Consider the following 26,038-nt stretch of genomic DNA (forward strand, 5'->3'; position numbering starts at 1 on the left):
GAGTGCCAGACCTCTTGTACTTATGTCGTCATTGTGACTTTTGTACTAAATTCGGATGCCATTTCTGTGTTTCATCGTCAATAAGAAGGTCCAAGGTATACAGTAAACCTGAAGTGAAGCATCGGAATCTAAAACTGCACTCACAGAAGAGGTTCAAATCACTGAAAATTAGAGTGTCAGTCCTCTTGTACTTAAGTCGGCATTGTGCCTTTAGTATTAAATTCGGATGCAATTTCTGTGTTTCATAGTCAAGAAGAAGGTCCAAAGGATACAGTTTACCTGAAGTGAAGCATCGGAATCTAAAACTGGACTCACAGGAGAGGTTAAAATCACAGAAAGTTAGAGTGTCAGTCCTGTTGTACTTAAGTCATCATTGTGCCTTTTGTATTAATTTCGGATGCAATTTCTGTGTTTCATCGTCAATAAGATGGTCCTAGGATTACAGTAAACCTGAAGTGTAGCATCGGAATCTAACACTGGACTCACAGGGGAGGTTCAAATCATCGAAAGTTAGAGTGTCAGTCCTCATGTACTTAAGTCGGCATTGTGCCTTTTGTTTTAAATTCGGATGCAATTTCTGTGTTTCATCGTCAATAAGAAGGTCCAAGGTATACAGTAAACCTGAAGTGAAGCATCGGAATCTAAAACTGGACTCACAGGAGACGTTCAAATCATAGAAAGTTAGAGTGTTAGTACTCTTGTACTTAAGTCAGCATTGTGCCTTTTGTATTAAATTTGGATGCAATTTCTGTGTTTCATCGTCAATAAGAAGGTCCAGGGTATACAGTAAACCTGAAGTGAAGCATCGGAATCTAAAACTGGTCTCACAGGAGAGCTTCAAATCTTAGATAGTTAGAGTGTCAGTCCTCTTTTACTTAGGTCGGCATTGTGCCTTTTGTATTAAATTCAGATGCAATTTCTGTGTTACATCGTCAATAAGAAGGTCCAAGGGATACAGTAAACCAGAAGTGAAGCATCGGAATCTAAAACTGGACTCACAGGAGAGGTTCAAATCATAGAAGGTTAGAGGGTCAGTCATCTAGTACTTAAGTCGACATTATGACTTTTGTATTAAATTCGGATGCTATTTCTGTATTTCATCGTCAATAAGGAGGTCCAAGGTATACTGTAAACCTGAAGTGAAGCATCGGAATCTAAAACTGGACTCACAGGAGAGGTTCAAATCATAGAGAGTTAGAGTGTCAGTCCTCTTGTACTTAAGTCGGCATTGTGACTTTTGTTTTAAATTCGGATGCAATTTCTGTGTTTCATCGTCAATAAGAAGGTCCAAGGTATACAGTAAACCTGAAGTGAAGCATCGGAATCTAAAACTGCACTCACAGGAGAGGTTCAAATCATAGAAAGTTAGAGTGTCAGTCCTCTTGTACTTAAGTCGGCATTGTGCATTTTGTATTAAAATCGGATGCAATTTCTGTGTTACATCGTCAATAAGAAGGTCCAAGGTATACAGTAAACCTGAAGTGAAGCATCGGGATCTAAAACTGGACTCACAGGAGAGGTTCAAATCATAGAAAGTTAGTGGGTCAGTCATCTTGTACTTAAGTCGGCATTGTGCCTTTTGTATTAAATTCGGATGCTATTTCTGTATTTCATCGTCAATAAGAAGGTCCAAGGTATACAGTAAACCTGAAGTGAAGCATCGGAATCTAAAACTGGACTCACAGGAGAGGTTCAAATCATAGAAAGTTAGAGTGTCAGTCGTCTTGTACTTATGTCGTCATTGTGCCTTTTGTATTAAGTTCGGACGCAATTTCGTGGGTTTTATCGTCAATAAGAAGGTCCAAGGTATACAGTAAACCTGAAGTGAAGCATCGGAATCTAAAACTGCACTCACAGGAGAGGTTCAAATCATAGAAAGTTAGAGTGTCAGTCCTCTTGTACTTAAGTCGGCATTGTGACTTTTGTTTTAAATTCGGATGCAATTTCTGTGTTTCATCGTCAATAAGAAGGTCCAAGGTATACAGTAAACCTGAAGTGAAGCATCGGAATCTAAAACTGCACTCACAGGAGAGGTTCAAATCATAGAAAGTTAGAGTGTCAGTCCTCTTGTACTTAAGTCGGCATTGTGCCTTTTGTATTAAATTCGGATGCAATTTCTGTGTTTCATCGTCAATAAGAAGGTCCAAGGTATACAGTAAACCTGAAGTGAAGCATCGGAATCTAAAACTGGACTCACAGGAGTGGTTCAAATCATAGAAAGTTAGAGTGTTAGTACTCTTGTACTTAAGTCGGCATTGTGCCTTTTGTATTAAATTCGGATGCAATTTCTGTGCTTCAACGTCAATAAGAAGGGCCAAGGGATACAGTAAACCTGAAGTGAATCATCGGAATCTAAAACTGAACTCACAGCAGAGGTTCAAATTATAGAAAGTTAAAGTATCAGTCCTCTTGTACTTAAGTCGGCATTGTGCCTTTTGTATTAAATTTTGATGCAATTTCTGTGATTCATCGTCAATAAGAAGGTACAAGGGATACAGTAAACCTCAAGTGAAGCATCGGAATCTAAGACTGGACTCACAGGAGAGGTTCAAATCATAGAAAGTTAGAGTGTCAGTCCTCTTTTACTTAAGTCGGCATTGTGCCTCTTGTATTAAAATCGGATGCAATTTCTGTGTTTCATCGTCAATAAGAAGTTCCAAGGGATATAGTAAACCTGAAGTGAAGCATCGGAATCTAAAACTGGACTCACAGGAGAGGTTCAAATCATAGAAAGTTAGAGTGTCAGTCCTCTTGTACTTAAGTCGGCATTGTGCGTTTTGAATTTAATTGCGATGCAATTTCTGTGCTTCATCGTCAACAAGAAGGTCCAAGGGGTACGGTAAACCTGAAGTGAATCTTCGGAATCTGAATCTGACTCACAGGAGATTTTCAAATCATAGAAAGTTAGAGTGTCAGTCCTCTTGTACTTGAGTCGGCATTGTGCCTTTTGAATTAAATTGGGATGCGATTTCTGCGTTTCATCGTCAATAAGAAGGTCCAAGGGATACAGTAACCCTCAAGTGAAGCATCGGAATCTAAAACTGGACACACAGGAGAGGTTCAAATCATAGGGAGTGAGAGTGTCAGTCCTCTTGTACTTAGGTCGGCATGGGCCATTTGTATTAAATTCGGATGCAAATTCTGTGTTTCATCGTCAATAAGAAGGTCCAAGGGATACAGTAAACCTGAGGTGAATCATCGTAATCTAAAACTGGACACACAGGAGAGGTTCAAATCATAGGTCTTGAGAGTGTCAGTCCTCTTGTATTTAAGTCGGCATTGTGCCTTTTGTATTAAATTCGGATGCAATTTCTGTGTTGCATCGTCAATAAGAAATTCCAAGGGATACAGTAAACCTGAAGTGAAGCATCGGAATCGAAGACTTGTCTCACTGGAAAGGATCAAAGCAAAGACAGTAAGAAGAGTCAGTCTTCTTGTACTTAAGTCGGCATTGTGCCTTTTGCATTAAACTCGGATGCAATTTCAGTATTTCATCGTCAATAAGAAAGTCCAAGGGATACAATAAACCTGAAGTGAAGCATTGGAATCTAAAACTGGACTCTCAGCAGAGGTTCAAATTATAGAAAGTTAGAGTGTCTGTGCTCTTGTACTTAAGTCGGCATTGTGCCTTTTGTATTAAATTCGGATGCAATTTCTGTGTTTGATCGTCAATAAGAAGGTCCTAGGATTACAGTAAAGCTGAAGTGTAGCATCGGAATCTAACACTGGACTCACAGGGGAGGTTCAAATCATCGAAAGTTAGAGTGTCAGTCCTCTTGTACTTAAGCCGCCATTGTGCCTTTTGTTTTAAATTCGGATGCAATTTCTGTGTTTCATCGTCAATGTGAAGGGCGAAGGTATACAGTAAACATGATGTGAAGCATCGGAATCTAAAACTGGACTCACAGGAGAGGTTCAAATCATAGAAAGTTAGAGTGTTAGTCCTCTTGTACTCAAGTCGGCATTGTGCCTTTTGTATTAAAATCGGATGCAATTTCTGTGTTTCATCGTCAATAAGAAGGTCCAAGGTATACAGTAAACCTGAAGTGAAGCATCGGAATCTAAAACTGCACTCACAGGAGAGGTTCAAATCACAGAAAGTTAGAGTGCCAGACCCCTTGTACTTATGTCGTCATTGTGACTTTTGTACTAAATTCGGATGCCATTTCTGTGTTTCATCGTCAATAAGAAGGTCCAAGGTATACAGTAAACCTGAAGTGAAGCATCGGAATCTAAAACTGCACTCACAGAAGAGGTTCAAATCACTGAAAATTAGAGTGTCAGTCCTCTTGTACTTAAGTCGGCATTGTGCCTTTAGTATTAAATTCGGATGCAATTTCTGTGTTTCATAGTCAAGAAGAAGGTCCAAAGGATACAGTTTACCTGAAGTGAAGCATCGGAATCTAAGACTGGACTCACAGGAGAGGTTAAAATCACAGAAAGTTAGAGTGTCAGTCCTGTTGTACTTAAGTCATCATTGTGCCTTTTGTATTAAATTCGGATGCAATTTCTGTGTTTCATCGTCAATAAGATGGTCCTAGGATTACAGTAAACCTGATGTGTAGCATCGGAATCTAACACTGGACTCACAGGGGAGGTTCAAATCATCGAAAGTTAGAGTGTCAGTCCTCATGTACTTAAGTCGGCATTGTGCCTTTTGTTTTAAATTCGGATGCAATTTCTGTGTTTCATCGTCAATAAGAAGGTCCAAGGTATACAGTAAACCTGAAGTGAAGCATCGGAATCTAAAACTGGACTCACAGGAGACGTTCAAATCATAGAAAGTTAGAGTGTTAGTACTCTTGTACTTAAGTCAGCATTGTGCCTTTTGTATTAAATTTGGATGCAATTTCTGTGTTTCATCGTCAATAAGAAGGTCCAGGGTATACAGTAAACCTGAAGTGAAGCATCGGAATCTAAAACTGGTCTCACAGGAGAGCTTCAAATCTTAGATAGTTAGAGTGTCAGTCCTCTTTTACTTAGGTCGGCATTGTGCCTTTTGTATTAAATTCAGATGCAATTTCTGTGTTACATCGTCAATAAGAAGGTCCAAGGGATACAGTAAACCAGAAGTGAAGCATCGGAATCTAAAACTGGACTCACAGGAGAGGTTCAAATCATAGAAAGTTAGAGGGTCAGTCATCTAGTACATAAGTCGGCATTATAACTTTTGTATTAAATTCGGATGCTATTTCTGTATTTCATCGTCAATAAGGAGGTCCAAGGTATACTGTAAACCTGAAGTGAAGCATCGGAATCTAAAACTGGACTCACAGGAGAGGTTCAAATCATAGAAAGTTAGAGTGTCAGTCCTCTTGTACTTAAGTCGGCATTGTGACTTTTGTTTTAAATTCGGATGCAATTTCTGTGTTTCATCGTCAATAAGAAGGTCCAAGGTATACAGTAAACCTGAAGTGAAGCATCGGAATCTAAAACTGCACTCACAGGAGAGGTTCAAATCATAGAAAGTTAGAGTGTCAGTCCTCTTGTACTTAAGTCGGCATTGTGCATTTTGTATTAAAATCGGATGCAATTTCTGTGTTACATCGTCAATAAGAAGGTCCAAGGTATACAGTAAACCTGAAGTGAAGCATCGGGATCTAAAACTGGACTCACAGGAGAGGTTCAAATCATAGAAAGTTAGTGGGTCAGTCATCTTGTACTTAAGTCGGCATTGTGCCTTTTGTATTAAATTCGGATGCTATTTCTGTATTTCATCGTCAATAAGAAGGTCCAAGGTATACAGTAAACCTGAAGTGAAGCATCGGAATCTAAAACTGGACTCACAGGAGAGGTTCAAATCATAGAAAGTTAGAGTGTCAGTCGTCTTGTACTTATGTCGTCATTGTGCCTTTTGTATTAAGTTCGGACGCAATTTCGTGGGTTTTATCGTCAATAAGAAGGTCCAAGGTATACAGTAAACGTGAAGTGAAGCATCGGAATCTAAAACTGCACTCACAGGAGAGGTTCAAATCATAGAAAGTTAGAGTGTAAGTCCTCTTGTACTTAAGTCGGCATTGTGCCTTTTGTATTAAATTCGGATGCTATTTCTGTATTTCATCGTCAATAAGAAGGTCCAAAGTATACAGTATACCTGAAGTGAAGCATCGGGATCTAAAACTGGACTCACAGGAGAGGTTCAAATCATAGAAAGTTAGTGGGTCAGTCATCTTGTACTTAAGTCGGCATTGTGCCTTTTGTATTAAATTCGGATGCTATTTCTGTATTTCATCGTCAATAAGAAGGTCCAAGGTATACAGTAAACCTGAAGTGAAGCATCGGAATCAAAAACTGGACTCACAGGACAGGTTCAAATCATAGAAAGTTAGAGTGTCAGTCTTCTTGTACTTATGTCGTCATTGTGCCTTTTGTATTAAATTCGGGCGCAATTTCGTGGGTTTTATCGTCAATAAGAAGGTCCAAGGTATACAGTAAACCTGAAGTGAAGCATCGGAATCTAAAACTGCACTCACAGGAGAGGTTCAAATCATAGAAAGTTAGAGTGTAAGTCCTCATGTACTTACGTCGGCATTGTGCCTTTTGTATTATGTTCGAATGCTATTTCTGTGTTTGATCGTCAATAAGAAGGTCCAAAGTAAACAGTAAACCTGAAGTGAAGCATCGGAATCTAAAACTGGACTCACAGGAGACGTTCAAATCATAGAAAGTTAGAGTGTTAGTACTCTTGTACTTAAGTCAGCATTGTGCCTTTTGTATTAAATTTGGATGCAATTTCTGTGTTTCATCGTCAATAAGAAGGTCCAGGGTATACAGTAAACCTGAAGTGAAGCATCGGAATCTAAAACTGGTCTCACAGGAGAGCTTCAAATCTTAGATAGTTAGAGTGTCAGTCCTCTTTTACTTAGGTCGGCATTGTGCCTTTTGTATTAAATTCAGATGCAATTTCTGTGTTACATCGTCAATAAGAAGGTCCAAGGGATACAGTAAACCAGAAGTGAAGCATCGGAATCTAAAACTGGACTCACAGGAGAGGTTCAAATCATAGAAAGTTAGAGGGTCAGTCATCTAGTACTTAAGTCGGCATTGTGACTTTTGTTTTATTTTCGGATGTAATTTCTGTGTTTCATCGTCAATAAGAAGGTCCAAGGTATACAGTAAACCTGAAGTGAAGCATCGGAATCTAAAACTGCACTCACAGGAGAGGTTCAAATCATAGAAAGTTAGAGTGTCAGTCCTCTTGTACTTAAGTCGGCATTGTGCATTTTGTATTAAAATCGGATGCTATTTCTGTATTTCATCGTCAATAAGAAGGTCCAAGGTATACAGTAAACCTGAAGTGAAGCATCGGAATCTAAAACTGGACTCACAGGAGAGGTTCAAATCATAGAAAGTTAGAGTGTCAGTCGTCTTGTACTTATGTCGTCATTGTGCCTTTTGTATTAAATTCGGACGCAATTTCGTGGGTTTTATCGTCAATAAGAAGGTCCAAGGTATACAAATACCTGAAGTGAAGCATCGGAATCTAAAACTGCACTCACAGGAGAGGTTCAAATCATAGAAAGTTAGAGTGTAAGTCCTCATGTACTTACGTCGGCATTGTGCCTTTTGTATTATGTTCGAATGCTATATCTGTGTTTCATCGTCAATAAGAAGGTCCAAAGTATACAGTAAACCTGATGTGAAGCATCGGAATCTAAAACTGGACTCACAGGAGAGGTTCAAATCATAGAAAGTTAGAGTGTTAGTACTCTTGTACTTAAGTCGGCACTGTGCCTTTTGTATTAAATTCGGATGCAATTTCTGTGTCTCATCGTCAATAAGAACGTCCAAGGTATACAGTAAACCTGAAGTGAAGCAGCGGAATGTAAAACTGGACTCACAAGAGAGGTTCAAATCACAGAAAGTTAAAGTGTCAGTCCTCTTGTACTTAAGTCGGCATTGTGCCTTTTCTATTAAATTCGGATGCAATTTCTGTGTTTGATCGTCAATAAGAAGGTCCTAGGATTACAGTAAAGCTGAAGTGTGGCATCGAAATCTAACACTGGACTCACAGGGGAGGTTCAATTTATCGAAAGTTAGAGTGTCAGTCCTCTTGTACTTAAGCCGCCATTGTGCCTTTTGTATTAAATTCGGATGCAATTTCTGTGTTTCATCGTCAAAGTGAAGGCCGAAGGTATACAGTAAACATGATGTGAAGCATCGGAATCTAAAACTGGACTCACAGGAGAGGTTCAAATCATAGAAAGTTAGAGTGTTAGTCCTCTTGTACACAAGTCGGCATTGTGCCTTTTGTATTAAATTCGGATGCAATTTCTGTGTTTCATCGTCAATAAGAAGGTCCAAGGTATACAGTTAACCTGAAGTGAAGCATCGGAATCTAAAACTGCACTCACAGGAGAGGTTCAAATCACTGAAAATTAGAGTGTCAGTCCTCTTGCACTTAAGTCGGCATTGTGCCTTTTGTATTAAATTCGGATGCAATTTCTTTGTTACATCGTCAATAAGAAGGTCCAAGGGATACAATAAACTTGAAGTGAAGCATCGGAATCTAAAACTGGACTCACATGAGAGGTTCAAATCATAGAAAGTTAGTGTGTCAGTCCTCTTGTACTTAAGTCGGCATTGTGCCTTTTGTTTTAAATTCGGATGCAATTTCTGTGTTACATCGTCAATAAGAAGGTCCAAGGGATACAATAAACCTGAAGTGAAGCATCGGAATCTAAAACTGGACTCACAGGAGAGGTTCAAATCACAGAAAGTTAGAGTGTCAGTCCTGTTGTACTTAAGTCATCATTGTGCCTTTTGTATTAAATTCGGATGCAATTACTGTGTTTCATCGTCAATAAGAAGGTCCTAGGATTACAGTAAACCTGAAGTGTAGCATCGGAATCTAACACTGGACTCACAAGGGAGGTTCAAATCATCGAAAGTTAGAGTGTCAGTCCTCATGTACTTAAGTCGGCATTGTGCCTTTTGTTTTAAATTCGGATGCAATTTCTGTGTTTCATCGTCAATAAGAAGGTCCAAGGTATACAGTAAACCTGAAGTGAAGCATCGGAATCTAAAACTGGACTCACAGGAGACGTTCAAATCATAGAAAGTTAGAGTGTTAGTACTCTTGTACTTAAGTCAGCATTGTGCCTTTTGTATTAAATTTGGATGCAATTTCTGTATTTCATCGTCAATAAGAAGGGCCAAGGGATACAATAAACCTGAAGTGAAGCATCGGAATCTAAAACTGGACTCACAGGAGAGGTTCAAATCATAGAAAGTTAGAGTGTCAGTCGTCTTGTACTTATGTCGTCATTGTGCCTTTTGTATTAAATTCGGACGCAATTTCGTGGGTTTTATCGTCAATAAGAAGGTCCAAGGTATACAGTAAACCTGAAGTGAAGCATCGGAATCTAAAACTGCACTCACAGGAGAGGTTCAAATCATAGAAAGTTAGAGTGTAATTCCTCTTGTACTTAAATCGGCATTGTGCCTTTTGTATTAAATTCGGATGCTATTTCTGTATTTCATCGTCAATAAGAAGGTCCAAAGTATACAGTATACCTGAAGTGAAGCATCGGGATCTAAAACTGGACTCACAGGAGAGGTTCAAATCATAGAAAGTTAGTGGGTCAGTCATCTTGTACTTAAGTCAGCATTGTGCCTTTTGTATTAAATTCGGATGCTATTTCTGTATTTCATCGTCAATAAGAAGGTCCAAGGTATACAGTAAACCTGAAGTGAAGCATCGGAATCAAAAACTGGACTCACAGGAGAGGTTCAAATCATAGAAAGTTAGAGTGTCAGTCTTCTTGTACTTATGTCGTCATTGTGCCTTTTGTATTAAATTCGGACGCAATTTCGTGGGTTTTATCGTCAATAAGAAGGTCCAAGGTATACAGTAAACCTGACGTGAAGCATCGGAATCTAAAACTGCACTCACAGGAGAGGTTCAAATCATAGAAAGTTAGAGTGTAAGTCCTCTTGTACTTAAGTCGGCATTGTGCCTTTTGTATTATGTTCGAATGCTATTTCTGTGTTTCATCGTCAATAAGAAGGTCCAAAGTATACAGTAAACCTGAAGTGAAGCATCGGAATCTAAAACTGGACTCACAGGAGAGGTTCAAATCATAGAAAGTTAGAGTGTTAGTACTCTTGTACTTAAGTCGGCACTGTGCCTTTTGTATTAAATTCGGATGCAATTTCTGTGTCTCATCGTCAATAAGAACGTCCAAGGTATACAGTAAACCTGAAGTGAAGCAGCGGAATGTAAAACTGGACTCACAAGAGAGGTTCAAATCACAGAAAGTTAAAGTGTCAGTCCTCTTGTACTTAAGTCGGCATTGTGCCTTTTGTATTAAATTCGGATGCAATTTCTGTGTTTGATCGTCAATAAGAAGGTCCTAGGATTACAGTAAAGCTGAAGTGTAGCATCGGAATCTAACACTGGACTCACAGGGGAGGTTCAAATCATCGAAAGTTAGAGTGTCAGTCCTCTTGTACTTAAGCCGCCATTGTGCCTTTTGTATTAAATTCGGATGCAATTTCTGTGTTTCATCGTCAATGTGAAGGCCGAAGGTATACAGTAAACATGATGTGAAGCATCGGAATCTAAAACTGGACTCACAGGAGAGGTTCAAATCATAGAAAGTTAGAGTGTTAGTCCTCTTGTACACAAGTCGGCATTGTGCCTTTTGTATTAAATTCGGATGCAATTTCTGTGTTTCATCGTCAATAAGAAGGTCCAAGGTATACAGTAAACCTGAAGTGAAGCATCGGAATCTAAAACTGCACTCACAAGAGAGGTTAAAATCATAGAAAGTTAGAGTGCCAGACCTCTTGTACTTATATCGTTATTGTGCCTTTTGTACTAAATTCGGATGCCATTTCTGTGTTTCATCGTCAATAAGAAGGTCCAAGGTATACAGTAAACCTGAAGTGAAGCATCGGAATCTAAAACTGCACTCACAGAAGAGGTTCAAATCACTGAAAATTAGAGTGTCAGTCCTCATGTACTTAAGTCGGCATTGTGCCTTTTGTATTAAATTCGGATGCAATTTCTTTGTTACATCGTCAATAAGAAGGTCCAAGGGATACAGTAAACCTGAAGTGAAGCATCGGAATCTAAAACTGGACTCACAGGAGACGTTCAAATCATAGAAAGTTAGAGTGTTAGTACTCTTGTACTTAAGTCAGCATTGTGCCTTTTGTATTAAATTTGGATGCAATTTCTGTGTTTCATCGTCAATAAGAAGGTCCAGGGTATACAGTAAACCTGAAGTGAAGCATCGGAATCTAAAACTGGTCTCACAGGAGAGCTTCAAATCTTAGATAGTTAGAGTGTCAGTCCTCTTTTACTTAGGTCGGCATTGTGCCTTTTGTATTAAATTCAGATGCAATTTCTGTGTTACATCGTCAATAAGAAGGTCCAAGGGATACAGTAAACCTGAAGAGAAGCATCGGAATCTAAAACTGGACTCACAGGAGAGGTTCAAATCATAGAAAGTTAGAGGGTCAGTCATCTAGTACTTAAGTCGGCATTATGACTTTTGTATTAAATTCGGATGCTATTTCTGTATTTCATCGTCAATAAGAAGGTCCAAGGTATACTGTAAACCTGAAGTGATGCATCGGAATCTAAAACTGGACTCACAGGAGAGGTTCAAATCATAGAAAGTTAGAGTGTCAGTCCTCTTGTACTTAAGTCGGCATTGTGACTTTTGTTTTAAATTCGGATGCAATTTCTGTGTTTCATCGTCAATAAGAAGGTCCAAGGTATACAGTAAACCTGAAGTGAAGCATCGGAATCTAAAACTGGACTCACAGGAGAGGTTCAATTCATAGAAAGTTAAAGTGTCAGTCCTCTTGTACTTATGTCGTCATTCTGCCTTTTGTATTAAATTCGGATGGAATTTCTGTGTTTCATCGTCAATAAGAAGGTCCAAGGTATACAGTAAACCTGAAGTGAAGCATCGGAATCTAAAACTGGACACACAGGAGTGGTTCAATTAATAGGGAGTGAGAGTGTCAGTCCTCTTGTACTTAAGTCGGCATTGTGCCTTTTGAATTTTATTGCGACGAAATTTCTGTGCTTCATCGTCAATAAGAAGTTCCAAGGGATACAGTAAACCTGAAGTGTAGCAGCGGAATCTAAAACTGGACTCACAGGAGAGGTTCAAATCATAGAAAGTTAGAGTGTCAAACCTCTTGTACTTATGTCGGCATTGTGCCTTTTGTATTAAATTCGGATGCATTTTCTGTGTTTCATCGTCAATAAGAAGGTCCAAGGGATACAGTAAACCTGAAGTGAAACATCGGAATCAAAGACTGGACTCACAGGAGAGGTTCAAATCATAGAAAGTTCGAGTGTCAGTCCTCTTGTACTAAAGTCGGCATTGTGCCTTTCGTATTAAAATCGGATGCATTTCTGTGTTTCATCGTCAATAAGAAGGGCCAAGGGATACGGTAAACCTGAAGTGAATCTTCGGAATCTGAATTTGACTCACAGGAGATTTTCAATTCATAGAAAGTTAGAGTGTCAGTCCTCTTGAACTTAAGTCGGCATTGTGCCATTTGTATTAAATTCGGATGCAATTTCTGTGTTTCATCGTCAATAAGAAGGGCCAAGGGATACAGTAAACCTGAAGTGAAGCATCGGAATCTAAAACTGGACTCACAGCAGAGGTTCAAATTATAGAAAGTTAGAGTGTCAGTCCTCTTGTACTTAAGTCGGCATTGTGCCTTTTGTATTAAATTTTGATGCAATTTCTGTGTTTCATCGTCAATAAGAAGGTACAAGGGATATAGTAAACCTCAAGTGAAGTATCGGAATCTAAGACTGGACTCACAGGAGAGGTTCAAATCATAGATAGTTAGAGTGTCAGTCCTCTATTACGTAAGTCGGCATTGTGCCTCATGTATTAAAATCGGATGCAATTTCTGTGTTTCATCGTCAATAAGAAGGTCCATGGGATATAGTAAACCTGAAGTGAAGCATCGGAATCTAAAACTGGACTCACAGGAGAGGTTCAAATCATAGAAAGTTAGAGTGTCAGTAATCTTGTACTTAAGTCGGCATTGTGCGTTTTGAATTTAATTCCGATGCAATTTCTGTGCTTCATCGTCAACAAGAAGGTCCAAGGGATACGGTGAACCTGAAGTGAATCTTCGGAATCTGAATTTGACTCACAGGAGATTTTCAATTCATAGAAAGTTAGAGTGTCAGTCCTCTTGTACTTAAGTCGGCATTGTGCCTTTTGAATTAAATTCGGATGCGATGTCTGTGTTTCATCGTCAACAAGAAGGTCCAAGGGATACAGTAAACCTCAAGTGAAGCATCGGAATCTAATACTGGACACACAGGAGAGGTTCAAATCATAGGGAGTGAGAGTGTCAGTCCTCTTGTACTTAGGTCGGCATGGGCCATTTGTATTAAATTCGGATGCAAATTCTGTGTTTCATCGTCAATAAGAAGATCCAAGGGATACAGTAAACCTGAGGTGAATCATCGTAATCTAAAACTGGACACACAGGAGAGGTTCAAATCATAGGATGTGAGAGTGTCAGTCCTCTTGTATTTAAGTCGTCATTGTGCCTTTTGTATTAAATTCGGATGCAATTTCTGTGTTTCATCGTCAATAAGAAATTCCAAGGGATAGAGTAAACCTGAAGTGAAGCATCGGAATCTAAGACTTGTCTCACTGGAAAGGATCAAAACAAAGACAGTAAGAAGAGTCAGTCTTCATGTACTTAAGTCGGCATTGTGCCTTTTGCATTAAATTCGGATGCAATTTCAGTATTTCATCGTCAATGAGAAGGTCCAAGGGATACAATAAACCTGAAGTGAAGCATTGGAATCTAAAACTGGACTCACAGCAGAGGTTCAAATTATAGAAAGTTAGAGTGTCTGTGCGCTTGTACTTAAGTCGGCATTGTGCCTTTTGTATTATAATAGGATGCAATTTCTGTGTTTCATCGTCAATAAGAAGGTCCAAGGGATACAGTGAACCTGAAGTGAAGCATCGGAATCTAAAACTGGACTCACAGGACAGGTTCAAATCATAGAAAGTTAGAGGGTCAGCCATCTTGTACTTAAGTCGGCATTGTGCCTTTTGTATTAAATTCGAATGCAATTTCTGTGTTTCATCGTCAATAAGAAGGTCCAAAGTATACAGTAAACCTGAAGTAAAGCATCGGAATCTAAAACTGGACTCACAGGAGAGGTTCAAATCATAGAAAGTTAGAGTGTTATTCTCTTGTACTTATGTCGGCATTGTGCCTTTTGTATTAAATTCGGATGCAATTTCTGTGTTTCATCGTCAATAAGAAGGACCAAGGTGTACAGTAAACCTGAAGTGAAGCATCGGAATCTAAAACTGCACTCACAGGAGAGGTTCAAATCATAGAAAGTTAGAGTGTCAGTCCTCTTGTACTTAAGTCAGCATTGTGCCTTTTGTATTAAATTCGGATGCAATTTCTGTGTTACATCGTCAATAAGAAGGTCCAAGGGATACAATAAACCTGAAGTGAAGCATCGGAATCTAAAACTGGACTCACAGGAGAGGTTCAAATCATAGAAAGTTAGAGTGTTAGTACTCTTGTACTTAAGTCGGCATTTTGCCTTTTGTATTAAATTCGGATGCTATTTCTGTGTTTCATCGTCAATAAGAAGGTCCAAGGTATACAGTAAACCTGAAGTGAAGCATCCGAATCTAAAACTGGACTCACAGGAGAGGTTCAAATCATAGAAAGTTAGAGTGTTAGTACTCTTTTACTTAAGTCGGCATTGTGCCTCTAGTATTAAATTCGGATGCAATTTCTGTGTTTCATAGTCAAGAAGAAGGTCCAAGGGATACTGTTAACCTGAAGTGAAGCATCGGAATCTAAAACTCGACTCACAGGAGAGGTTCAAATCACAGAAAGTTAGAGTGTCAGTCCTATTGTACTTAAGTCATCATTGTGCCTTTTGTATTAAATTCGGATACAATTTCAATGTTTCATCATCAATAAGAAGGTCCTAGGATTACAGTAAACCTGAAGTGTAGCATCGGAATCTAACACTGGACTCACAGGGGAGGTTCAAATCATCGAAAGTTAGAGTGTCAGTCCTCTTGTACTTAAGTCGGCATTGTGCCTTTTGTTTTAAATTCGGATGCAATTTCTGTGTTTCATCGTCAATAAGAAGGTCCAAGGTATACAGTAAACCTGAAGTGAAGCATCGGAATCTAAAACTGGACTCACAGGAGACGTTTAAATCATAGAAAGTTAGAGTGTTAGTACTCTTGTACTTAAGTCGGCACTGTGCCTTTTGTATTAAATTTGGATGCAATTTCTGTGTTTCATCGTCAATAAGAAGGTCCAGGGTATACAGTATACCTGAAGTGAAGCATCGGAATCTAAAACTGGACTCACAAGAGAGCTTCAAATCATAGACAGTTAGAGTGTCAGTCTTCTTGTACTTATGTCGTCATTGTGCCTTTTGTATTAAATTCGGACGCAATTTCGTGGGTTTTATCGTCAATAAGAAGGTCCAAGGTATACAGTAAACCTGAAGTGAAGCATCGGAATCTAAAACTGCACTCACAGGAGAGGTTCAAATCATAGAAAGTTGGAGTGTAAGTCCTCTTGTACTTAAATCGGCATTGTGCCTTTTGTATTAAATTCGGATGCTATTTCTGTATTTCATCGTCAATAAGAAGGTCCAAGGTATACAGTAAACCTGAAGTGAAGCATCGGAATCTAAAACTGGACTCACAGGAGAGGTTCAAATCATAGAAAGTTAGAGTGTCAGTCCTCTTGTACTTAAGTCGGCATTGTGCCTTTAGTATTAAATTCGGATGCTATTTCTGCGTTTCATAGTCAATAAGATGGTCCAAGAGATACAGTAAACCAGAAGTGAAGCATCGGAATCTAAAACTGGACACACAGGAGTGGTTCAATTAATAGGGAGTGAGAGTGTCAGTCCTCTTGTACTTAAGTCGGCATTGTGCCTTTTGAATTTTATTGCGACGAAATTTCTGCGCTTCATCGTCAATAAGAAGGTCCAAGGGATACAGTAAACCTGAAGTGTAGCAGCGGAATCTAAAACTGGACTCACAGGAGAGGTTCAAATCATAGAAAGTTAGAGTGTCAAACCTCTTGTACTTATGTCGGCATTGTGCCTTTTGTATTAAATTCGGATGCATTTTCTGTGTTTCATCGTCAATAAGAAGGTCCAAGGGATACAGTAAACCTGAAGTGAAACATCGGAATCAAAGACTGGACTCACAGGAGAGGTTCAAATCATAGAAAGTTAGAGTGTCAGTCCTCTTGTACTTAAGTCGGCATTGTGCCTTTCGTATTAAAATCGGATGCATTTCTGTGTTTCATCGTCAATAAGAAGGGCCAAGGGATACGGTAAACCTGAAGTGAATCTTCGGAATCTGAATCTGACTCACAGGAGATTTTCAATTCATAGAAAGTTAGAGTGTCAGTCCTCTTGAACTTAAGTCGGCATTGTGCCATTTGTATTAAATTCGGATGCAATTTCTGTGTTTCATCGTCAATAAGAAGGGCCAAGGGATACAGTAAACCTGAAGTGAAGCATCGGAATCTAAAACTGGACTCACAGCAGAGGTTCAAATTATAGAAAGTTAGAGTGTCAGTCCTCTTGTACTTAAGTCGGCATTGTGCCTTTTGTATTAAATTTTGATGCAATTTCTGTGTTTCATCGTCAATAAGAAGGTACAAGGGATATAGTAAACCTCAAGTGAAGTATCGGAATCTAAGACTGGACTCACAGGAGAGGTTCAAATCATAGATAGTTAGAGTGTCAGTCCTCTATTACGTAAGTCGGCATTGTGCCTCATGTATTAAAATCGGATGCAATTTCTGTGTTTCATCGTCAATAAGAAGGTCCATGGGATATAGTAAACCTGAAGTGAAGCATCGGAATCTAAAACTGGACTCACAGAAGAGGTTCAAATCATAGAAAGTTAGAGTGTCAGTAATCTTGTACTTAAGTCGGCATTGTGCGTTTTGAATTTAATTCCGATGCAATTTCTGTGCTTCATCGTCAACAAGAAGGTCCAAGGGATACAGTAAACCTCAAGTGAAGCATCGGAATCTAATACTGGACACACAGGAGAGGTTCAAATCATAGGGAGTGAGAGTGTCAGTCCTCTTGTACTTAGGTCGGCATGGGCCATTTGTATTAAATTCGGATGCAAATTCTGTGTTTCATCGTCAATAAGAAGGTCCAAGGGATACAGTAAACCTGTGGTGAATCATCGTAATCTAAAACTGGACACACAGGAGAGGTTCAAATCATAGGATGTGAGAGTGTCAGTCCTCTTGTATTTAAGTCGTCATTGTGCCTTTTGTATTAAATTCGGATGCAATTTCTGTGTTTCATCGTCAATAAGAAATTCCAAGGGATAGAGTAAACCTGAAGTGAAGCATCGGAATCTAAGACTTGTCTCACTGGAAAGGATCAAAGCAAAGACAGTAAGAAGAGTCAGTCTTCATGTACTTAAGTCGGCATTGTGCCTTTTGCATTAAATTCGGATGCAATTTCAGTATTTCATCGTCAATGAGAAGGTCCAAGGGATACAATAAACCTGAAGTGAAGCATTGGAATCTAAAACTGGACTCACAGCAGAGGTTCAAATTATAGAAAGTTAGAGTGTCTGTGCGCTTGTACTTAAGTCGGCATTGTGCCTTTTGTATTATAATAGGATGCAATTTCTGTGTTTCATCGTCAATAAGAAGGTCCAAGGGATACAGTGAACCTGAAGTGAAGCATCGGAATCTAAAACTGGACTCACAGGACAGGTTCAAATCATAGAAAGTTAGAGGGTCAGCCATCTTGTACTTAAGTCGGCATTGTGCCTTTTGTATTAAATTTTGATGCAATTTCTGTGTTTCATCGTCAATAAGAAGGTCCAGGGTATACAGTATACCTGAAGTGAAGCATCGGAATCTAAAACTGGACTCACAAGAGAGCTTCAAATCATAGACAGTTAGAGTGTCAGTCTTCTTGTACTTATGTCGTCATTGTGCCTTTTGTATTAAATTCGGACGCAATTTCGTGGGTTTTATCGTCAATAAGAAGGTCCAAGGTATACAGTAAACCTGAAGTGAAGCATCGGAATCTAAAACTGCACTCACAGGAGAGGTTCAAATCATAGAAAGTTAGAGTGTTAGTACTCTTTTACTTAAGTCGGCATTGTGCCTCTAGTATTAAATTCGGATGCAATTTCTGTGTTTCATAGTCAAGAAGAAGGTCCAAGGGATACTGTTAACCTGAAGTGAAGCATCGGAATCTAAAACTCGACTCACAGGAGAGGTTCAAATCACAGAAAGTTAGAGTGTCAGTCCTATTGTACTTAAGTCATCATTGTGCCTTTTGTATTAAATTCGGATACAATTTCAATGTTTCATCATCAATAAGAAGGTCCTAGGATTACAGTAAACCTGAAGTGTAGCATCGGAATCTAACACTGGACTCACAGGGGAGGTTCAAATCATCGAAAGTTAGAGTGTCAGTCCTCTTGTACTTAAGTCGGCATTGTGCCTTTTGTTTTAAATTCGGATGCAATTTCTGTGTTTCATCGTCAATAAGAAGGTCCAAGGTATACAGTAAACCTGAAGTGAAGCATCGGAATCTAAAACTGGACTCACAGGAGACGTTTAAATCATAGAAAGTTAGAGTGTTAGTACTCTTGTACTTAAGTCGGCACTGTGCCTTTTGTATTAAATTTGGATGCAATTTCTGTGTTTCATCGTCAATAAGAAGGTCCAGGGTATACAGTATACCTGAAGTGAAGCATCGGAATCTAAAACTGGACTCACAAGAGAGCTTCAAATCATAGACAGTTAGAGTGTCAGTCTTCTTGTACTTATGTCGTCATTGTGCCTTTTGTATTAAATTCGGACGCAATTTCGTGGGTTTTATCGTCAATAAGAAGGTCCAAGGTATACAGTAAACCTGAAGTGAAGCATCGGAATCTAAAACTGCACTCACAGGAGAGGTTCAAATCATAGAAAGTTGGAGTGTAAGTCCTCTTGTACTTAAATCGGCATTGTGCCTTTTGTATTAAATTCGGATGCTATTTCTGTATTTCATCGTCAATAAGAAGGTCCAAGGTATACAGTAAACCTGAAGTGAAGCATCGGAATCTAAAACTGGACTCACAGGAGAGGTTCAAATCATAGAAAGTTAGAGTGTCAGTCCTCTTGTACTTAAGTCGGCATTGTGCCTTTTGTATTAAATTTTGATGCAATTTCTGTGTTTCATCGTCAATAAGAAGGTACAAGGGATATAGTAAACCTCAAGTGAAGTATCGGAATCTAAGACTGGACTCACAGGAGAGGTTCAAATCATAGATAGTTAGAGTGTCAGTCCTCTATTACGTAAGTCGGCATTGTGCCTCATGTATTAAAATCGGATGCAATTTCTGTGTTTCATCGTCAATAAGAAGGTCCATGGGATATAGTAAACCTGAAGTGAAGCATCGGAATCTAAAACTGGACTCACAGAAGAGGTTCAAATCATAGAAAGTTAGAGTGTCAGTAATCTTGTACTTAAGTCGGCATTGTGCGTTTTGAATTTAATTCCGATGCAATTTCTGTGCTTCATCGTCAACAAGAAGGTCCAAGGGATACAGTAAACCTCAAGTGAAGCATCGGAATCTAATACTGGACACACAGGAGAGGTTCAAATCATAGGGAGTGAGAGTGTCAGTCCTCTTGTACTTAGGTCGGCATGGGCCATTTGTATTAAATTCGGATGCAAATTCTGTGTTTCATCGTCAATAAGAAGGTCCAAGGGATACAGTAAACCTGAGGTGAATCATCGTAATCTAAAACTGGACACACAGGAGAGGTTCAAATCATAGGATGTGAGAGTGTCAGTCCTCTTGTATTTAAGTCGTCATTGTGCCTTTTGTATTAAATTCGGATGCAATTTCTGTGTTTCATCGTCAATAAGAAATTCCAAGGGATAGAGTAAACCTGAAGTGAAGCATCGGAATCTAAGACTTGTCTCACTGGAAAGGATCAAAGCAAAGACAGTAAGAAGAGTCAGTCTTCATGTACTTAAGTCGGCATTGTGCCTTTTGCATTAAATTCGGATGCAATTTCAGTATTTCATCGTCAATGAGAAGGTCCAAGGGATACAATAAACCTGAAGTGAAGCATTGGAATCTAAAACTGGACTCACAGCAGAGGTTCAAATTATAGAAAGTTAGAGTGTCTGTGCGCTTGTACTTAAGTCGGCATTGTGCCTTTTGTATTATAATAGGATGCAATTTCTGTGTTTCATCGTCAATAAGAAGGTCCAAGGGATATAGTGAACCTGAAGTGAAGCATCGGAATCTAAAACTGGACTCACAGGACAGGTTCAAATCATAGAAAGTTAGAGGGTCAGCCATCTTGTACTTAAGTCGGCATTGTGCCTTTTGTATTAAATTCGAATGCAATTTCTGTGTTTCATCGTCAATAAGAAGGTCCAAAGTATACAGTAAACCTGAAGTAAAGCATCGGAATCTAAAACTGGACTCAAAGCAGAGGTTCAAATTATAGAAAGTTAGAGTGTCAGTCCTCTTGTGCTTAAGTCGGCATTGTGCCTCTTGTATTAAATACGGAAGCAATTTCTGTGTTTCATCGTCAATAAGAAGGTCCAAGGGATACAGTAAACCTGAAGTGAAGCATTGGAATCTAAAACTGGTCTCACAGCAGAGGTTCAAATTACAGAAAGCTAGTGTGCCAGTCCTCTTGTTCTTAAGTCGGCATGGGCCATTTATATTGAATTCGGATGCAAATTCTGTGTTTCATCGTCAATAAGAAGGTATAAGGGATACAGTAAACCTGAGGTTAATCATCGGAATCTAAAACTGGACACACAGGAGAGGTTCAAATCATAGGGTGTGAGAGTGTCAGTCATCTTGTATTTAAGTCGGCATTGTGCATTTTGAATTTAATTCCGATGAAATTTCTGTGCTTCATCGTCAATAAGAAGGTCCAAGGGATGCAGTTAACCTGAAGTGAAGCAGCGGAATCTAAAACTGGACCCACAGGAGAGGTTCAAATCATAGAAAGTTAGAGTGTCAAACCTCTTGTACTTAAGTCGGCATTGTGCCTTTTGTATTAAATTCGGATGCAATTTCATTGTTTCATCGTCAATAAGCAGGTCCAAGGGATACAGTAAACCTGAAGTGGAGCATCGGAATCTAAAACTGGACTAACAGCGGAGGTTCAAATTTTAGTAAATTAGAGTGTCAGGCCTCTTGTGCTTAAGTCGGCATTGTGCCATTTGCAATATATTCGGATGCAATTTCTGTCTTTCATCGTCAATAAGACGGTCAAAGCGATACAGTGAACCTGAAGTGAAGTATCGGAATCTAAAACTGGTCACACAGGAGAGGTTCAAATCATAGGGAGTGAGAGTGTCAGTCCTCTTGTACTTAAGTCGGCATTGTGCCTTTTGAATATAATTCCGATGAAATTTCTGTGCTTCATCGTCAATAAGATGGTCCAAGGGATACAGTAAACCTGAGGTGAAACATCGGAATCTAAAACTGGAAGTCGGCATTGTGCCTTTTGTATTAAATTCGGATGCAATTTCTGTGTTTCATCGTAGATAAGAAGGTCAAAGGAATACAGTAAACCTGAAGTGAAGCATCGTAATCTAAAACTGGACTAACAGGAGAGGTTCATATCACAGAAAGTTAGAGGGTCAAACCTCTTGTACTTAAGTCGGCTTTGTGCTTTTTGTATTAATTTCGGATGCAATTTTTGTGTTTCATCGTCAATAAGATGGTCCAAGGGATACAGTAAACCAGAAGTGAAGCATCGGAATCTAAAATTGGACTCACAGCACAGGTTCAAATCGTAGAAAGTTAGAGTGTCAATCCTCTTGTACTTAATTCGGCATTGTGCATTTTGAATTTAATTCCGATGCAATTTCTGTGCTTCGTCGTCATTAAGAAGGTACAAGGGATACAGTAAACCTGAAGTGAAGCAGCGGAATCTAAAACTGGACTCACAGGAGGGGTTCAAATCATAGAATGTTAAAGTGTCAAACCTCTTGTACTTAAGTCGGCATTGTGCCTTTTGTATTAAATTCGGATGCAATTTCTGTGTTTCATCGTCAATAAGAATGTCCAAGGGATACAGTAAACCTGAACTGAAGCATCGGAATCTAAAACTTTACTCACAGGGGAGGTTCAAATCATAGAAATTTGGAGTGTCAGTCCTCTTGTACTTATGTCGGCATTGTGCATTTGTATTAAATTAGGGTGCAATTTCTGTGTTTCATCGTCAATAAGAAGGTCCAAGGGATACAGTAAACCTGAAGTGAAGCATCGGAATCTAAAACTGGACTCGCAGGCGAGGTTCAAATCAATGAAAGTTAGAGTGTCTGTCCTCTTGTACTTAAGTCGGCATTGTGCCTTTTGTATTATTTCGGATGCAATTTCTGTGTTTCATCGTCAGTAAAGAGGTCCAAGGGATTCAGTAAAACTGAAGTGAAGCATCGGAATCTAAAACTGGACACACAGGAGAGGTTCAAATCATAGGGAGTGAGAGTGTCTGTCCTCTTGTACTTAAGTCGGCATTGTGTATTTTGTATTACATTCGGATGCAATTTCTGTGTTTCAACGTAGATAAGAAGGTCAAAGGGATACAGTAAACCTGAAGTGAAGCATCGGAATCTAAAACTGGACTCACAGGAGAGGTTCAAATCAAAGAAAGTTAGAGTGTCAGTCCTCTTGTACTTAAGTCGGCATTGTGCCTTTTGTATTAAATTCGGATGCAATTTCTGCGTTTCATCGTCAATAAGGGGGTCCAAGAGATACAGTCAACCTGAAGTGAAGCAGCGGAATCTAAAACTGGACACACAGGAGAGGTTCAAATCATAGGGAGTGAGAGTGTCAATCCTCTTGTACTTAAGTCGGCATTGTGCCTTTTGAATTTTATTCCGACGAAATTTCTGTGCTTCTTCGTCAATAAGAAGGTCCAAGGGATACAGTAAACCTAAAGTGAAACATCGGAATCTAAGACTGGACTCACAGGAGAGGTCCAAATGATAGAAAGTTAGAGTGTCAGTCGTCTTGTACTTAAGTCGGCATTGTGCCTTCTGTATTAAAATCGGATGCAATTTCTGTGTTTCATCGTCAATAAAAAGGTCCAAGGGATACAGTAAACCTGAAGTGAAGCATCGGAATCTAAAACTGGACTCACAGGAGAGGTTCAAATCATAGAAAGATAGAGTGTCAGTACTCTTGTACTTAAGTCGGCATTGTGCCATTTGTATTAAATTCGGACGCAATTTCTGTGTTTCATCGTCAATAAGAAGGTCCAAGGGATACAGTAATCCTCAAGTGAAGCATCAGAATCTAAAACTGGACTCAAAGGAGAGGTTCAAGTCATAGGAAGTTATAGTGTCAATCCTCTTGTACTTAAGTCGGTATTGTGCGTTTTGAATTTAACTCCGATGCAATTTCAGTGCTTCATCGTCAACAACAAGGTCCAAGGGATACAGTAAACCTGAAGTGAATCTTCGCAATCTAAATTTGACTCACAGGAGAGGTTCAATTCATAGAAAGTTAGAGTGTCAGTCCTCTTGTACTTAAGTCGGCATTGTGCCATTTGTATTATATTCGGACGCAATTTCCGTGTTTCATCGTCAATGAGAAGGGCCAAGAGATACAGTAAACCTGAAGTGAAGCATCGGAATCTAAAACTGCACTCACAGCAGAGGTTCGAAGTATAGAAAGTTAGAGTGTCAGTCCTCTTGTACTTAAGTCGGCATTGTGCCTTTTGTATTAAATTCGGATGCAATTTCTGTGTTTCATCGTCAATAAGGAGGTCCACAGGATACAGTAAACTTGAAGTGAGGCATCGGAATCTAAAACTGGACTCACAGCAGAGGTTCAAATTATAGAAATTTAGAGTGTCAGTCCTCTTGTGCTTAAGTCGGCATTGTGGCTTTTGTATTAATTTCGGATGCAAATTCTGTGTTTCATCGTCAATAAGAAGGTCCAAGGGATACAGAAAAACTGTAGTCGAGCATCGGAATCTAAAAGTGGACTCACAGGAGAGGTTCAAATCATTGATTGTTAAAGAGTCAGTCCTCTTGTACTTAAGTCGGCATTGTTCTTTTTGTATTAAATTCGGATGCAATTTCTGTGTTTCATCGTCAACAAGGAGGTCCAAGGGATGCAGTAAACCTGAAGTGAAGCAGCGGAATCTAAAACTGGACCCACAAGAGAGGATCAAATCATAGAAAGTTAGAGTGTCAAACCTCTTGTACTTAAGTCGGCATTGTGCCTTTTGTATTAAATTCGGATGCAATTTCAGTGTTTCATCGTCAATAAGAAGGTCCAAGCTATACAGTAAACCTGAAGTGAAGCACCGGAATCTAAAACTGGACCCACAGGAGAGGTTCAAGTCATGGAAAGTTAGAGTGTCAGTCGTCTTGTACTTAAGTCGGCTTTGTGCCTTTTGTATAAAATACGGATGCAATATCTGTGTTTCTTCGTCAATAAGAAGGTTCAAGGGATGCAGTAAACCTGAAGTGAAGCATCGACATCTAAAACGTGACTCACAGGAGGGGTTCAAATCACAGAAAGTTAGAGTGTCAGACCTCTAGTACTTAAGTCGGCATTGTGCCTTTTATATTAAATTCGGACGCAATTTCTGTGTTCCATCGTCAATAAGAAGGTCCAAGGGATACAGTAAACCTAAAGTGAAGCATCGGAATCTAAACTAGACTCACAGGAGGGGTTCAAATCATAGAAAGTTAGAGTGTCAGTCCTCTTGTACTAAAGACGGCATTGTGCCTTTCGCATTAAATTCGGATGCAATTTCATTGTTTCATCGTCAATAAGCAGGTCCAAGGGATACAGTAAACCTGAAGTGGAGCATCGGAATCTAAAACTGGACTAACAGTGAGGTTCAAATTTTAGTAAATTAGAGTGTCAGGCCTCTTGTGCTTAAGTCGGCATTGTGCCATTTGCAATATATTCGGATGCAATTTCTGTATTTCTTCGTCAATAAGAATGTCTAAGGGATACAGTGAACCTGAAGTGAAGCATCGGAATCTAAAACTGGTCACACAGGAGAGGTTCAAATCATAGGGAGTGAGAGTGTCAGTCCTCTTGTGCTTAAGTCGGCATTGTGCCTTTTGAATATAATTCCGATGACATTTCTGTGCTTCATCGTCAATAAGATGGTCCAAGGGATACAGTAAACCTGAGGTGAAACATCGGAATCTAAAACTGGACTCACAGGAGAGGTTCAAATCATAGAAAGTTAGAGTGTCAGTCGTCTTGTACTTATGTCGGCATTGTGCCTTTTGTATTAAATTCGGATGCAATTTCTGTGTTTCATCGTAGATAAGAAGGTCAAAGGGATACAGTAAACCTGAAGTGAAGCATCGGAATCTAAAACTTGACTCACAGGAGAGGTTCAAATCAAAGAAAGTTAAAGTGTCAGTCCTCTTGTACTTAAGTCTGCATTGTGCCTTTTGTATTAAATTGGGATGCAATTTCACTGTTTCATCATCTATAAAAGGTTCAAGGGGTACAGTAAACCTGAAGTGAAGCATCGTAATCTAAAACTGGACTAACAGGAGAGGTTCATATCACAGAAAGTTAGAGGGTCAAACCTCTTGTACTTAAGTCGGCTTTGTGCTTTTTGTATTAATTTCGGATGCAATTTTTGTGTTTCATCGTCAATAAGAAGGTCCAAGGGATACAGTAAACCTGAAGTGAAGCAGCGGAATCTCAAACTGGACTCACAGGAGAAGCATCGTAATCTAAAACTGGACTAACAGGAGAGGTTTATATCACAGAAAGTTAGAGGGTCAAACCTCTTGTACTTAAGTCGGCTTTGTGCTTTTTGTATTAATTTCGGATGCAATTTTTGTGTTTCATCGTCAATAAGAAGGTCCAAGGGATACAGTAAACCTGAAGTGACGTAGCGGAATCTCAAACTGGACTCACAGGAGAGGTTCAAATCATAGAAAGTTAGAGTGTCAAACCTCTTGTACTTATGTCGGCATTGGGCCTTTTTTATTAAATTCGGATGCAATTTCTGTGTTTCA

The sequence above is a fragment of the Schistocerca americana genome, chromosome 3, assembly GCF_021461395.2.
Source record: "Schistocerca americana isolate TAMUIC-IGC-003095 chromosome 3, iqSchAmer2.1, whole genome shotgun sequence".
Taxonomy (NCBI): Eukaryota; Metazoa; Arthropoda; class Insecta; order Orthoptera; family Acrididae; genus Schistocerca; species Schistocerca americana.